The 6,000-nt window shown below is 39.4% G+C and overlaps 1 protein-coding gene and 1 long non-coding RNA gene across 37 annotated transcripts in view; one reads left to right on the plus strand and one right to left on the minus strand.

Moving 5' to 3' along the window:
• Window positions 1–6,000, minus strand: part of sox6 (SRY-box transcription factor 6) — a 676,057-nt gene that overhangs the window by 546,416 nt on the left and 123,641 nt on the right. The window lies entirely within an intron of this gene.
• Window positions 1–6,000, plus strand: part of LOC138743181 (uncharacterized) — a 90,304-nt gene that overhangs the window by 44,764 nt on the left and 39,540 nt on the right. The gene's annotated exons all lie outside the window — the stretch shown is intronic.

The raw sequence follows: 6,000 nt of genomic DNA on the forward strand, positions 1-6,000 counted from the left end.
TCTGATTTGTTACATTTCTGTCCAATTCACCAAGTTAAAATTTCAGGGAGCACTCAAAGCAGAGAACCTAGCCAATCAGGTCTCTTTTGCAGTTTACTTAACTACAATTACTATTTGATACCCAGTGGCAATCCTTGTCAGCTTACCAACATGTTTTTTTTCAAAAAAAGAATTTCATGAGTTTTTTTTTCCCTGTTGAAGAATTTGGGCTTGAAACATCAATCATTCTTTTCCCCCTCCCCCCACCCCCCCCCCCTCCGCCCCCACCCCCCCCCCCCTCCGCCCCCACCCCCACTGATGCTAGTTGACCTGCTGAGTTCCTCCAGATTGTGTCTGGCTTTAGATTCCAACATCTAGAGTCGCTCGTATGTCCGAAGAAAATTTTACTTTTCAAAATAAGGAGAAATTCTACCATGTATAGTATAAAAACCACAGTAATCATTAGGCATTCTTCTACTGGTAATTGGACTCTGAAGTGTTCGTTGGAAGTGCAGTTCAGGTATGAAAGGAAGCAGTGTCACAGAGTAGAGATGCCTAACTTATCAGTTTTCAAGTTTCTTACATGGCTGTTTATCAAGCCTAATTCTCCATAGTGACATATATAATGGAGATAAGCAAATTTGCAGAGAAAAAATAAGTACATTTGTTGCCTTCTGTTCCATCACTATTGTCACACATTCTTTAAGTATCTACTCAACATCATGTGAACAGGAAGGAAAAATGGTGACATCCCACCCAAGCCCTACCCTATGTAATCTTTTCTTATCTAGTTTTAATTATTCTCCTGTCACTCCATAAGTTAATAGTTTGTTTGCTGTGAATATAATTGCTTTCAGATGAATAGTTATTTGAATTCAAGGTAGGCAGCAGTGAAGTATACATTCTGTATGAAATGGGAAAGAACCCAACTATTTCTTACAGATTTTAGACTGCAGACATGTAGCAGCACAATCAAGGAATTTTGCTGTTACGTGGGCAGTCTAAAAAGGAATGTGCAGGAATTTGGAGTCGATTCCTACACCACGATTCATCTTGCAGGACCCCTACAATTTTTTGGAGGAAGCCTGAAGTGTAAATAGTACTGTAAAAATTCATTGACTGTCATCCAATCACGGGACTGTTGCACTCAGCTACTTGCAGTCTACCAAATTGCCCAGTATGAACAACACCAAGAACAGTAATTATGTTAATTTTTTTTCTGCGATTTTCCAAACATTGCAATCTAAAAACCATATCTGTTTGCAGTGTTTCACCTTTTGAAGACTCTGGTATTTCTACCTCAACTGAAGATACCTTTAGATCCCTAGTTATCTAAATATTCCGCAGTGAGTCAAGGATTTTGCAGGCCATGACATCTGTTGGTTTGCACCAGGTTAACTGATTGGAATCCAAACCATGGTAGGAAGGGTTAATTTTTAAAAAATGAGCAAGCCAGTTATCCTCTTCTTCCAATGGTCTACCAGTCAAAATATTCAGATTCCTATCCATCTCCATCATCAAACAATCAAATGCAATCCATTGTCTCATCCAAAAGTAACATGGCCATCTTGAGTATAGTTCTCAGAAACCTATAGTTGCACGTGGATCATATCCAGCAGAAATGTGTACTTTTAGAAAAACCAGGGGAGAAACTGGCAGGAAGGAAAGAAAAGAATGGCAGAAAGAAATGGAACCTCAGCAAAGCATACAAGTATCTTTCACATATCTCAAATCATTCAGGAACAAATGGGTTGGTATCTCTTACGTTTTTGAAGGAAGACATAATTAACAACTATATTTCAATTGTAATTCCTAATCAATTATTAGCTTCATTTTTACATTGGTTTTTTTTAAATTTCAAATGTCAGTTAAATTCAATATTTGGAAGAATTATAGCAAAACAATTAACATGGAATAAATATTATCTGGAATAATTTTTTAAGAGAAGAACTATCATTCTATTTGATTAGTAATGCAACGTTTATCAGGTCACTGGACAGAAAGAGCTAATTGTGACCAATTTTCAAGAAAAGAAAATTAGGCAAACTCTAATTTCTGAGCCACAACTCGCTCCTCCTCTACTTCCCCTGACATCTGTAAGCATTAATGCTGAAACCAACACAAGAGTCAGTTTGGCTAATGTGGTAAGTGGAAATGTAGCCAAAAGAAGCTGCCCAACAGCATTAACCAATTTGACTCCTGGCAGCTTAAACTCTGAGTAACAGCCTGCGCCTTTCCTTGAACACGGAAACGTCTCAGAGCAGAAGCTGATGTTTATTTTCAGTAAAAGGAAATTATTTTTGTCCTAGTTTTCTCACCAAGCATGACTAAAACTGTGGCTAGCCAGATCCGAAGGAATACTTGGTGTTCTACACTGGTAAATATGAATGAAGTGAGTGGTGACTTACCTTGACTATCCAGCAAATTACTCAGCAGATTTGTGACAGCACAAATGAAATATTGAACTCATTATAACAGAAGACCAAAGTACTCACCCCTTACACCTCTTCCCATCCTGTCTCCTGTAAAGATTCTATTCCCTTTCCTCAATTGTTCCATTTCTGCCACATTTGATCTCAGGATTAGGGCTTCCTTTCCAGGACATCTGGGAGGTCTGCCTTCAGAAAACATGGCTTCCCCTCTACTGCCATTAACCAGGCCCTCACCCACATCTACTCTATTTCCCAAACATCTGCCATGGTCCCTTCCCCATGGTTACAGAGAGTTCCAAACAGATGGCATTAATGGTAGGATCAACCGCAGGATTTTGGTTCTGTGAGGGAGCAGCTCGAAACTCTGCATGCCTCAATGGAAAGGCAATGGGACATTCCTTCCCTTGTCCATTAAATGGTTTATAACTGCCCAAATGCATAACTGGCAGCATGAAACATGAGCTTTGGTGTACAAATTATGACATAGTGCTCCAGGAATGGTTCCCTTCTAAGCCTTCTGCTGTTCTTATCCACCCAACATATTTCATCTGCTTTCAGCACTTGACACATTGAGAGGATGTGCAGAAACCCAGAAAAATACTTTACCATCCCAAAGGATTGAGCTGAAAAGGAACTGCTTTCTCCAAGAGTTGTGAATCCATGGAATTGTCTGAAGCTTAAATACATATATATATGTATGTATGTATTTATAAAAGTTCAATAGATTTTTGGATATTAGGGAATTTATGGTTATGGATAAAAGGAGTTGAGTCCATGGCCAGATCAGTCACGATCTTATTGAATGACAGAACAGACTTGACGGACCAGAAGGCTTCCTCCTGCTCTTATTTCTTTGTTCTAATCAGATTACAGATTTCAGATTTATTGTCAGAGTACATACATGACATCACATACAACCCCGAGATTTTCTTTTTCTGCGGGCGAGGCAGAATTACCACTTATTGGTAGTGCAAAAAAAAACTGGGAACAGATAACGAATGTAAACAAAGTGACTGTGCAATACAGAGATAAAATTTTAAAAAGCAATAAAGTGAACAAGTAAGAGTCCTTAAATGAGCACCTAAATGAGTTTGTTATTGAGGACTCTGATGGTGGAGCGGTAGCAGCTGTTATAAGAGATTCAAAAAGGGAAATGTTTGCCTTAGTAATCATCCATGACACCTTTAAGCAACTGCTACTCCAAATGGACTGTAGGAAATACTTGGTTGTCAAGAAGCCAATGACAACATGCAAAGGATGAAGTTTGATGACATTCTTGAATTTTCCCATCTTACCAATAGCCTCAACCCTTCTTTTGTTGACTATTTGTCAAACGCTGGAAGCATTGAATGCTTGCATTTTAATTTTTTTCTCTCCAGCTCTTGCTATTCAATACAAAGGTCTATTCTGTTAATATAATTACTTCCGACACTCTCAAATGGCTTTGATTTGAGCAAACACAATTATGTCCTCACACTTAATTTGAACAACACTGTTGCTTTGAGAATCTCTATTCATTGTTCTGAGAAGTCCACGCACTTTATCATAAATGCCAAGACTGCTGATTTAGCTGGATTGATTCTAAATTGCCAACTTGCATGGTTTCTGCTTTAACCGTTAAAAGGTTTTCTCCACTTAATTGATCGTTGCCTCAAGACTGAATTCAAAAACTTGTCGTACATTGACACTACTGCAACTAATCATGAATTCTCGAACACACTCTACTACCCTGAGCGTCCAAGCCACTTGAGGTTGTCAATGCCTTTGTTTCTTTAGGGAAATTTGATTCCTCTCCCTCAAATTCTTGTTGTCAATACATTACATTATCCTCTGTGTTCCTTGGTTATAGCGCACAGTCCAATGTGGAGGAAAGAGAGAGCTCTAATCGTTGCTCCAGGTTCTTCCCAGATTGTGCATACCAATACAAATATGTTGTGCAGGAAGATCCCTGATGGTAGCAGAGTGAAGAGGGCATGGCCTGGGTGTTGGGGTCTTTGAGGACAGAGGCTCCTTTTTTTTTAAAGACACCACCTCATGTAGATGTCCTCAATGAAGTGAAGTCTGGTGTCTGTGATGTCGCAGGCAGAGTTAACAACCCTCTGGAGTTTATCTTTGCCCTGAGGATTGGCACTTCCATAACAGACAGTGATGCAGCCAGCCAGGATGCTCTTTCCAGTTCACCTGTAGAAGTTTGAGAGTTTTCGGTGACATACTAAATCTCTTCAGACATCTCAAAGTATAGCCGCTCGCGAGCTTTATTTGTGATTGTATCAACATGGATGCTGCAGGACAGATCCTCAGAGATGTTGACACCTGAAATTTGAAGTTCTTGACCCTCTCCACTACTGAGCCCTCGATGGGGACTGGGTCATGCTCCCCTGACTTTCTCCTGAAGTCCACAATCATCTCCTTGGTTTTGCTAAAGTGCAAGGTTGTTGTAATTACATAATTCAATGAGCTGATCTTTCTCCCTCCTGTACATTTCCTCATTGCCATTTGTGATTCTGCTGACAACTGTGGCGTCATCAGCAAATTTGTAGATGGCATTCGAATTGCGCCTGGGCACACAGTCATGGGTGCATAATGAGTAGAGCTTGGGGTGTATCTGTATTGATAATCAGTGAGGAGGAAGCGTTGTTTCCAATTCGTACTGACTGTGGTCTTCCGATGAAAAAGTCAAGGATCCAGTTACAGAGGTGGGGTACAGAGCCCTAGAGTTTGTAACCTCTTGACCTGCACTGAGGGAATAATGGTATTGAAGACCATAGTCGATGAAGAGCAGCCGTATGCATGAATTATTGTTTTCAAGGTTATCCAGAGCTGAGTGGAGATCCAGCGATATTTAGATAAAGGGAAAATCTGAAATATATCTCCATCCATTTTGATACAGTGGAACTGCTCAGCAGGCATCAAGATTACATTCACCAAAATTAAATGAGGGATATGGCAAATCTTGAGGTTAGGTCTTTTATACTTATTCATATTGATGGCAAGGAACTATGCAATCTGATGGCCAGGGTTGTTACACACATAAATGCCTTGCAAAATCATGAAAAAGGTTAATTAGGGTTTTTGTTTTCCATTCCTTTCAAATCTACACTAAAATCTGGAACAAAATTGAACTGCTGTGACTCTACCTGCAAACCTATGATTATTTTGTTCATTATTTATAACAGGAAGGAACTGAGTCCAGCTCAGCTGAACAACCCCGACCCAAGTTCACTCCTGATCCAAAATATTCAAGTTATTTATAGATATTAATAACAACTTAAACTGGTTCACCATATGAAGCGTGAATTTGAATCCAACTAAAATAGGAAACAATTAAAAAGAAAACTCTGATAAATCAGATGATAAGATCACAGCAATTGAGGTTCAATTTCCACTCTGTACGGAGTTGTTTTTTTTTGTCAGAAAAGTTGGCACTGGAATCGTTCACTTTACTTTGGATGAAGGTGAAAATACAGCCAAAGTTCTCAATTAAGAACCTAATGAGTTTTACTGTAATGCTCTGTATGTGGCAGAAACAAGATGGGCTTGGCTCTGACACCACTCAGCCCATACTTGTTGACCAACTATCAAAGGAAGA

This window comes from Narcine bancroftii, chromosome 1 (genome assembly GCF_036971445.1).
Source record: "Narcine bancroftii isolate sNarBan1 chromosome 1, sNarBan1.hap1, whole genome shotgun sequence".
NCBI lineage: Eukaryota > Metazoa > Chordata > Chondrichthyes > Torpediniformes > Narcinidae > Narcine > Narcine bancroftii.